The 11,119-nt window shown below is 49.3% G+C and overlaps 1 long non-coding RNA gene across 1 annotated transcript; it reads right to left on the bottom strand.

The window, feature by feature from the left end:
• Window positions 1-7,317: 7,317 nt before the first annotated feature.
• Window positions 7,318-10,726, bottom strand: LOC127331018 (uncharacterized). The gene is made up of 3 exons (XR_007869519.2): window positions 10,252-10,726; window positions 8,994-9,673; window positions 7,318-7,712 (listed from the first exon to the last, which is right to left on the bottom strand). It is a non-coding gene; the product is annotated as an uncharacterized lncRNA (long non-coding RNA).
• Between the last annotated feature and the right edge of the window lie 393 nt (window positions 10,727-11,119).

Consider the following 11,119-nt stretch of genomic DNA (forward strand, 5'->3'; position numbering starts at 1 on the left):
GCCATATGCGTTGGCAGCACCAGCTGAAGTGCCGGCTACACCGGCATTCGTCGTCTACAAGATCGGTGGTGACCCTAGTGACTACCAGTTCTTGGCTGAGGCGCCTAAGGAGATCCCTCAAGGATACGCGTGCACGTATGTGCCCAGTTGTGGCAACTGGGCACTCTCAAACCAGGCCACAACATCGGGGACTCCGGCGAAGACGGGAGGAACGTCGGCGACGAGCTTGAGAAGCAGACGTGGCTAACTAAGTATGCCACCCCGACGAAACTCCGAGCCCAGCTCTGCGGTTGGCTCGAGCTGGAAAAGCAAATATGGCTGGCTAAGTACGCCACCCCGGCGAATCTTGAGTGCAACTCCTGCAGCCAGCACGAGCGGATCAGATCAGTACCATGCGAGAGACCAGTTCGGCATGGTGCCGAAAAGAAGGGCAATCGGCTATTCCAAGCCGTACCCGACGAGTACGAGATGATCCCGCTGCCACCTAAATATCGGCTCACGACTTCTCCAAATTCAGTGGATCAGATGGCTCCAGCTCCATCGAGCACGTCGGCCGATATTTGGCGCAACTAGGACCGGCTTCAGTGTCGGATCAGCTACGCGTGAGGCTCTTTTCACAGTCCCTCACGGGATCGGCTTTTGGATGGTACACCTCTTTGCCAGCAAACTCCATCCAGTCTTGGAAGCAATTGGAAGAACAATTCCATACGCAATACCATTCGAAGCTTCCGAGTCTAGCATTGCCGATCTAGCACAACTACGTCGAAGCGCGGAGAAACCGTGACACAGTACAACCAGCGCTTCAGGAATCTTAGGAACCGATGTTATTCGGTTCGTATAAGCTGAAAGGAAGCGATCGAGTTGGCAGCAGCTGGCCTTGCAACACAGCTCAAGGACATGGCCTCCCAAGCAGATTATCCCTCGCTGGCGCACATGGTTCAGAAGCTATCAGCATATGAACAGCGCCACCCGGACCTGTACCAAGGCAAGTTCAAGCGTGCAGTAGTCCTGGTCGATGCAGAGGAAGACGAAGTTCCTGCGGGAGACCAAGAAGTAGCAGTGGCTGAGTGGACTCGGGGAGGAACCCCCGTGTCCTGCAAATGGGTAAAGCCACCAGGGCCGCCCAGGGGATTTGATTTTGACGTGACCAAGACTGAACAAATCTTCGACCTCCTGCTCAAGGAGAAACAGTTGACGATTCCTGAAGGTCTCAAGTTCCCCACGGCGCAAGAGCTGAGCGGAAAGCCATACTGCAAATTCCACAACTCGCTCTCACATGCCACCAACGACTGCAGGGTGTGGCGTCAGCACATTCAAGCGGCGATAGAGAAGGGGCGTTTAATTTTCAACCAGTACGCCATGAAGGTCGACACCCAACCCTTCCCCGCCGTTAACATGGTGGAAGTCACCTACCCTGAGGGTTGCCAGCCAGGTCCCTCGTTCAGTATCAACATGGTAGGACCTGGGAACCACTCTGGCAAAGATGGAGATGAGGGCAGCTGCTCTCATAGCAAGGGCACAGAAGAGGCCGCTCCACGCGATCGGCTCCATCATGATGGCAAGCGCTACGTCACAGAGGGAGAGGTGAAGAACATAAGATATCAACGACCTCTCTCTGATCACCTCCTCAACAAATATGTGAGTCAGTATGACCAACGCCGACGGTCCAATTATGATGATGAAGGAGATCGTCTGGCTGGAGAAGCCAGAAGACATCGTCGGCAGGATCGCGATGAGGAGGAGCACGAGCGCCGTGCCACGGACAGGTCAAGGGAGCAAGATGACAACGCCAGACACTGGGACTGCCCTTTCTTCAGACACTGCTGGGATTCAGGAATGAGCCGATTGCCCACAATCGGCAACTGCCCAGAATGCAACCAGAAGAAGAAGGAGGCAGCCAACGTGTCTGTGTTCAAGCGCTTAGGGCCACTCCCGCCACAAAGCAAACGCGCTGAGTCACCTCGTTGGGCAGATCTTGAGGATTCCGAAGACGAGGGACTAGAAGATGATGAAGACAGGTACCACCGTCCAAGGTGGTGCCCTGACGGACTTAGCCGTTCACAGAAGCGCAGGGTTCAGCGGTTGCGCGGCCTGGAGGAAGCCGAAAGGTTATACCTGCATACGCTAAGAAAGGCACGGCCTGATCTGGCTGCAAAGGTTCAGCGAGCCCTGGATGAAGAGGGTCGTCCACGGAGAATGGAGTGGCGTCCCAAGCAAAAGAAAGCCGATGATGAAACATCGGCTGGCACAAACATGGTGCTCGTCTTGCCGACAGAGCTTAGCGCTCCACGAGTCTACGATGCACTCAAGGTGGACGAAAGCAGGCGCATCAAGTCAGAGGTTGGGTTGGTTTTATCCAGCCTGACCGAGTAGCAAGATTAAACCAATGAGCAAACCGTGCGAGGCTGATCCTTGTGATCGGCCCCAAAAAATTTTATGGAGGAACATTACAAAACCTTCATCGAACAAGCAATGTGGAGGCCGATTCCAGCAATCGGCCAAAATTATCCTCTGCACATATTCTGCTTGTGTTCAGCAACGATCCACTGGGCGGCGGCCACGTCGGCAGATGAAAGTCAGCATGAATCTTTGCGAAGCCGACGTGCAAGAGCAGTGCCCTGACTAACCATGAAAGCCGATATCTGCAGTCATTTGGCAGATTCGGCTCGGGGGGCATATAGTCAGATGAACATGTGCAGATAAACATGTGCAAACGTGCGTGCAGTGGAACATTGGGGGCCGATTAAGGAAAAATCGGCCAAATAAAAAAAAAAATTCGCACGAAGCGAAGCCGATGCGCAGCCATCGACTAGTACAGTCACACAAGACCAAGACCGGCTGGTTATATGCTCAAAGTTCACATCGACATCAACGGTCAGTGCAGGGAAGGAGCCGATCCGACCAACAAAGGGCAAGAATTGGACTGAAGAAGCTCGGGGGGCAACTCACCTTGAGGGTTCTTTGCTCTGGGGAGCCGATTCTATTGGAATCGGCTGACTCTGCAATATAGCTGGGAGGCTGAGGACGACACATTGGGCGGGCTCATTACAGTTCTTGCCTTGACTGAGGCTCGGGGGGCAGCTCGCCCTAAGGGTTTTTTCGTTCTGAGGAGCCAATCTTGTTGGAATCGGCTGACTCTGTATCACAGCTTGGTTAAAAGGTGGTGAATTCTTGCAGAATAGAACCACTAATTCGAAGAGGAAGCCGTCATAATTGACAGGCTTTGGGCCAGTTTGTTGCTGCAAAGAACAGAGCATCGCAAGGAAAGTTGTAGGCGGTCAAGATTTTCAGCAATGGTCCTAAAATTCTCCTGAAGGCATTGACTCTGCAGTCTTGCCGATTTAAGCTAACATTAAGCTCAGGGGGTTTGGATTTCCGAGGTCTAAGGTTTGCGTGACTACGATTTGGTCCTGTTCGACGGGAATCTTGGGTCTGAATTGATCTATCTCGAAATTTATCATAAGAGTCCGATGCGTTGCCATCGGCTCGTGGAGCGTTGATCAGGATAGCAGTCGGCAAAGCCAGATGAGGAAGAATCGGCTAAATTAACATACAAGGAATCGGCAAGATCAAATTAAGGAGAGTTCTTCATTGATAGCCAGATTCTTACATGAAGAGCTAAAATTGCTCTCAAAAGGAGTTGCCAGGGGATACAGTGCCCTATCTACTACTGCTGATCCTAGTCTAAGGATCCCATCTACGGGCCATTGCTGCCCTCATCGTCGCCGTCATCACCGCTGTCGGCGCTGCTCCCTACCGGCTCGTCGTCGCTGCTCCAGCGGCCGCCGGCGGGGCCTTCGTTGTCTTCATCCTCCTCGTCAGCGTCGTCGTTGCTATCGAAGTCACTAAGGTTCCCTGGCCAGGGGCAAAATCGCTTGGCCGGGGGCTCGTCGGAGGAGCTGTTCTCCTCCTCCTCCTCCTCCTCCTCGGAGGTGGTGAAGTCCGCCCAGGAGAGGCGATCGTCATCGCTCTCCTCCTCCGGTTCCCCGTCAGCAAGGAAGAGGGGGTCACTCTCCCCGTCGGTCAGGGATTTGTCATCCTCAGACCAGACAGAGAAGTCGTGGTCCTCTTGGTCCCACGCCGTTGGGGCGAGAATGTCGTACGCCGCCTGCGTACCCCACTCAGGCGTCGACTCTCGGATGGGAGAGGACACATAGGAAAGTCCAGATGAGGAGGAAGACGAAGAAGACGAAGACATGGTGGCAGAGGAGGGTTTTTTGAAGGCTAATGCGAAGGGGATGAGGAAGAGAACTGTTTGATGCGGTTAAATAAAGGAGATATCTTGGAGATTTAATGCTCAAACAGTTTCCGAGGGCGTGATGCCAAAACTGTTAAATCGTGCAGAGGAGTTGGGAAGGCAAGTTGTCATGATGAAGGACTCTGCGACGGTTCTGCTCTGCCACGACATGACCCGACGAAGGAAGAGCATAATGATTTTGGAAATGTCATTTCCAAAACCAGGGGGGCATGTGTTATCACCGGAATTTGACCAAGTCAGAGGTGGGCCGCGACCAAGATGGACTTGAAGATATATACGTGGAAGGAATATATGAATCGGCCTTGTGTACCAAGTTTGGGCTAAATTTCCCATGTATCTGTAACATATTAGGATACGTGTCGTTTGGAGGTTAGAGTTTGGGCTCGTGCCCGGTTGGGATTGTTCCCACGTTAGAAAGTCCCCTGGACTATAAATATGTATCTAGGGTTTATGGAATAAACAACAACTCACGTTCAACCCAAAACAAACCAATCTCGGCGCATCGCCAACTCCTTCGTCTCGAGGGTTTCTATCAGGTAAGCGACATGCTGCCTAGATCGCATCTTGCGATCTAGGCAGCACAAGCCCCACGTTGTTCATGCGTTGCTCATACTGAAGCGTCTTTGATGGCGAGCAACGTAGTTATCATAGATGTGTTAGGGTTAGCATAGTTCTTCGTATAACATGCTTACGTAGTGCAACCCTTGCATGTCTAGCCGCCCTCACACCTATCTCAGGTGTGGGGGCGGCACCCCGCTTGATCTTTATTTAGTAGATCTGATCCGTTACGATTGCTCCTTGTTCTGCAAGGATTAGTTTAATATCTGCAATAGTTAGGCCTTACAAAGGGGGGGAGGATCCAGCGGCACGTAGGGTGGCGTTCGCAAGTCCTAAACAGGATGTTCCGAGGATCAACTTCATGTTGGTTTTTAGGCCTTGTTTAGGATCGGCTTACGATCACCGTGCGTGGCCGCGAGGCCCAACCTGGAGTAGGATGATCCGATTATGGGTGAAAACCCTAAATCGTCGTAGATCTAATTAGCTTTATCTTGATCAAGCAGGATCACCATATATTCGTGCACCCCGTACGAATCATGGGTGGATCGGCTCTTTGAGCCGATTCACAGGATAACCTGAGAGCCGATCGAGGCTCGTATTTAATGTTTACGTGTATGCCATGCAGGAAACTAAGCGAGGCATCCCCATCACCTTCCTGACCAGGTATAGGTCAGGTGGCACGCCCTTGCACTTCGCATCGGACGTGTGACCAGAAGAGCATTGCGGGCCGTCGCTCGGAGGGGTCTCAGCCAGCCGCAGCTCTAGGCTCTTCCCGGCTCTACCGTGTTGACAGTCGCTGCCCGCCGGTGGGTTTTGGCAGTCAACAAGGACTTAGGCAGTATAAAGTTCTCATCAATCAAAGTATCGTTTAGAAACAAGTTCACCTGTTGCTTAAGTAGCTTCGCACGAGCCCTTGTAATTGGTCCAATCCGAACTTCATTGGACTTGAGCTTCACAGCAGGTTCATCTTCATTCATCAATGACGAAGGTAGTGGTGTAGTAGGGATGTCCTCATCACTTTGTGTTTTATTTTCCTGGCACGTCAACTTCACTCGTCTGTCTAATAGAAACATTGCTGAATCTTCTACAGTACTTGGTTTTACTGCTAATACCCTATTATGAGCTCACTTGCGATTGACTCCTAATGGAGCAACTGAACAGAACATTTCACACAAGATAAGCAATGAGCAAACTATATACTGATTTTACCATCAATTATATGATTGCTGAAGTTAAGGAAAGATATCATATGAATTTTCTTATGGAGATTATCATTACAGGATGCTGGAGTATATGGGACCAAAGAAATGACGCCATCTTTAATAATAATGCTCCTAGTCTATCCAGATGCTTGTACAAGTTTAAAGATTATGTAAAAATTAATTTGCACCGAGCCAAGCCTAGTATTAAGGAGGATATTAAGGAGGGCATGCTATCTTGGTCAGGGTTTTTTTTCTCGGCTGGAATTTCCGAAATCTCGGCGGAAACCGGATATACCGCTACCCACCGAGAAAAGTTGATACCGGCCAAAAAAAATCGGCTACATTTGAATATAACTTACTGTATTGAGTAAAATAGGCAACGTATGTTACAGTTATCAAAAAACCAACTGTGGCGTGGTGGTTTGGTGTTGTCTAAGCTTCGTGAGGTCGCAACTTCGAGTATTCAAACACGCGGAATTGTCTATTTTTATCTAGTTAACTTGACTTTTGCGCAAAAATTAACAAAACTAGGCATAGATGTGATTCGAACTCACAACCTATTGCTTGAGGATGGAAACGTCCTACCGCTGCGTTGCATGTGACGCACGGTAAATTAATGCTAAATTTTTTATTGTTTGATGCCAAAAAAATTTGAATTCAAAATTTGTTTGAAAAATCTCGTACGAGAAAAACCCGAGATTTCCGAGATTCCGAGATTTCGCGGTAACCGTATTTTGCGGTGCCCTCTGGTAAAAAATTGTTACCGAGAAAAAAAACCTTGATCCTGGTTAGATACTTTATGAGCTTAGATTGTTGAGAACTCCATTGTACATTATGATCCTTTGCATATATATAAATGAAAAATGACACAGTAGGGAGTTTTTTCCCCTACTGTTTTTGTGTCAAAAAAAAATAAGTCGAAAAAAGCGACCAGCATAGGCGCTAGCTAGTGAGAACCTTAAAATCAGAACCAATTGGCAAATGATCGCTAGTATGGTCAAAGTTGGGCAGGCCTACACTCGTGGGAGATGAAGGCTTGTAGGTTTTACTGAACTGCTGTCCAACAAAAATATGTAGTACAATGTTCAAGTAAAACCTAGAGTATAATTTGTGTACTTTGGCTCCTCTCCAATCCAGCATACAGGCTGCACAATTTGAGGAGAGCTTCATCCGTTGATTCCGAGTCAGCTGATACTCCGTACAAGGTAATTGTATACGTAGATGTACAGAACATTATTATCCTACGCTAGACAAGAACAATAAACACGGCTATAGATTATTGAGAAGGCTAGCTGAACAAAGAGGAAACCTTGGAAAAGCTCTTCAGCCAATCCATATATATATGAGAAAGTGATGGAAAATAATCCCATGATATGAAAGATAGATAAATATGTCAGTAAGGGCCTTCATCCCGACCTGACCGAATTCACAAGACAAAAAGGGCAAATATGAAAGATAGATAAAAATGTCAGGAAGGGCCTCATCTCAGAGCCTACTAAATAACCATTCAGAATCATCCTGGTTATTAAGTTTCTTTCTACATACTGAATGACTATATCCGTGTTGCTAAAAGTCAATGTCTTCTCATGGGTGTTCAGTTGAGGTTGCTCTGTCCATGCTGGTGACCCATCTTCCTCCATGTTCCACTCGCCCATATCAGTGGCCTCCCACCATGAATCTGCAATGAGCTGATCCTGACCGAAAGCATAAAAGAGTATTACGAACAACATAGAGGTAATATAGAGAAAACTTTGTAAATTTGTACAAAATTATTTTTTTGAAACGAGGCAAAAGCTTTGCCTTTCATTGATATAGGAGAAAAGAGTTGGCCCATTTATGAGGAAAATTGACCGAAAAACCGTTACAACACGACACCACACGCCAGCCCCGAGGCTGCGCTCCACATGGGTCGACGACCAACCAGGTCGACACCACACCTCAACGCAACAGGCGGAGGCGAAAAGACCAGAGCCACCGCTCCAACTACCACACCGACCCCGAGGCCGCGTCCCACCTGGCCGAAGACGAACTCGCCTCCACCGAACCGCCAAAACACTCCACAAACCCCTCTGACCAGTGGACATCCAAAGCGAGGGCCCAAGAGGCAAAGCGACACAAGAGCGCCGCCCTCGCCCGATCCCGTGAGGGATCTAGGGTTTCCCCCGGAGAGCCCGGGCGGAGATCAAGAGACACCCGCTTTGACGACGCCTTCAAGAAGGAAGCGGCGCCCACGGGCGTCACCGTCGTCGGTCCTGGCCGGCCGCCAAGACAAAGCTTTTGCCCAGGGAAGAGTCCCAAGAAACTCGCGCCCGCCCAAAAGAGGACCGGCACAGACCACCACCTGCATCCAGATCGCGAACCCCGGAGCAACGCGCCTGTAGCGAACGGAGCATCGCCGAAGAACACCGTGGGCGCCGCCGGAACGCCACATAGAGGGGACGCCGACCAACACCAACACAGGGCCCGAAGACGAACGCCGAAGCCCGCAGACAAGAACTCCCAGATCCGACCGTCACGCTGCCCACGCGGCCACCGCAGCCGCCTCACCGCCGAGGAAACCGAGGCCGCCGTCCCCTCGCGCCCCTCACCGAGCTCCTCCTCCCAGGGACATGCCGTGCCCGCCCTGGACTCCACACGCCGGCGACGGCACTCCACCAATTTGTACAAAATTAGCAAGTAAAGTACCTCTTCACTCATGCTATCATTATCATAACTACCAATCGAGGGTGGACCATTCCTGATAATGTACAAATCACATTTCTTTCCCCCTCTAAGAGCTTTTACAAAAGTTGTACTGTTGCAAACGAAATTGATTCTGACATGTAGTTTCTGTCAACTACACAAACATTCGATACAAAATAATCTCCATACAACACAATCATTCACGTAAAACAAATGATAAATAGCCCACTGCAAATATGACAATTCTCATTAACGGAAGTGTTATATTGGGAAGAAAAGAAGCAACATCAGACCTGAGGAAAATGAAGGCGTCCCCAGCTACAAGCAGACCCCAACTCGGAGCTGACGCCGGCGGCCAGGTGGTGGATGGATTGGCGAGCTCACGTCCAGGGCGACGTGGTGGAGGGAAAGTAGGCGGGGCTGCGCAACCTCCTGTTGGCCCCGCCGCCACTCTCGGCTCGGGCGATCGTCCGCGGCGTCCTCGCTCAGTCGGAGATCACGCCGGCGGCGAGGTGGGGGAGGGATTGGGGACAGGGGACAGGCGCGGGGAGAGAAAGGAGACAGTTAGAGAGATCATCCAGAGTCCAGACAAGTTGGGTCAATGGACGTAAAATGACATATTTGCCCTTTAAAAAATAAAATAAATGAGTACTTCTCAGTACTTTCCAGTACTTATTTCTGTGTACTTTCCGGTACTACTAATTTTTCTACCGTTGGATTAAACTGATTGGACGGTTCCTAAAATCGCCAATCATGATAAAACTTGTATATATGTACATCTTTTTACATGAATATATTTACATTTTTTACATGGTAAATATGCAAGAACAATCTTTATAGAACAGGAATATATACATCACGAATAAACTATCCTAACAGGAGCTTGGAGGCTGAAGCACCAACATGTAGAAACACATCAGCGCGCTCCTTGACAGCCTGCTCCGATGTCGCCTCGTCACATGCTCGAGCCGTCCTGTCATAACAGAAATGGGTTAGCGTCTAGTATTTGATAGAAGCAAAATAAAATTTGTAAACCGAACACGGTACTATTATGAACTGCAGGATCTCTGTCAACAAACAATAATTCCCCGGCTCTAAAGTACAGTAATGATCAGATCGTTCAGAATAAGGTCTCGAAGCTGCTCGAATTAGACCATTTGTCCCCGCATTGGGTGTAGCGCTAGCAAATCATAGTAAACTGCTCTTCATCCACGGAGGAAGAGTATCGCAAAGAGAGATCGATCTCGCCCACAGGCCATGACTAGATAATAAGCTTGGAATGGAAACGATTGAAGTCGGGCACAAAGACGAGTGGGGGAAAAACGATTGTGATGAAACACACTCTGTTTCTGGTTCTCAGCAAGGAAGAGCCATAGAGATCTCGAATCAACAACAGAAAGCGAAGATGTATAATGAATGAAAAGTTGGTTGTCATTTCAAATACAATCACGAATCAGATTAGATTGGTAATGTTGGGACAATCATAACTCATAATTTAACTGACGAAACCGCAAACCAACCAGCGACAGTGAGAGAGAGGAACAGGCGTACCGTGTTGTCAGGACTTGGCTCCGCCCCACATGAAAGTGAGGGTTCCATCAACACCAGGAACGGCATCGCTGTGAGGAGGCGGCGGAGGCGGAGGCGGAGGCGGAGGCGGCGGCGGTGGAGGATCCATGGCAGGCAGGCACGGTTAATCTCGCCTGAAAGCAACGACCTTTGCAAATGCAGTTTGCTGTTGGGACCGGTGGAGGTCAGGGCTGCCTTTGCGTAAAACTCTCCAGCAACCGCTGGTTTTAGAGACGTGCACTGCAACTGCAAAAGACCGTTTCCATGTCGGTTCGTCGTGTACCCATCTGCTCTCGGACTTGCTAGCGTACTCATTGTCAAAGTCAAAAAAAACGACGCGTCGATCCGTTGATTATATCGCCATCGTTACCTTATCTAGGTGCTCCCAACATCCTTGGACTGCGACTGCGACTACCGGATATAAGCAACCGTACGGATAGGCGGCTGTGAACAGTGAAGTTGGTTGACAAACATTTTCTGATAGTATCTTCCAAAAGCATTGCCAGCTAAAGTTAAACCGGTTTTACCATCATGAGAGAAGTCGATCAACTTGCATATAATCAACTTGCAGTATAATCAACAGAAGCACACACTTTTCCTTTCTTTATCTACTCCCTCCGACCGACCCTGAATCAACTTGCAGTTTAATTAACGGATCACTACTACTTTATTCTTCTGAACTGCTACCTTTTTCCCCAGTTTTCTCCATGGAGACTTTGTGAGCAACATCTTCTTTACCGACTAAAGCATCTCCAATGGCGCAATGCATTTTTCAATTATCCATTTGCGTCGTCTAGCAGACGCGAAAATACCCGGTTATGTCTGCGCATCCGTTTCCGTCTGGGGTTGT

The sequence above is a fragment of the Lolium perenne genome, chromosome 2 (assembly GCF_019359855.2).
Source record: "Lolium perenne isolate Kyuss_39 chromosome 2, Kyuss_2.0, whole genome shotgun sequence".
Taxonomy (NCBI): Eukaryota; Viridiplantae; Streptophyta; class Magnoliopsida; order Poales; family Poaceae; genus Lolium; species Lolium perenne.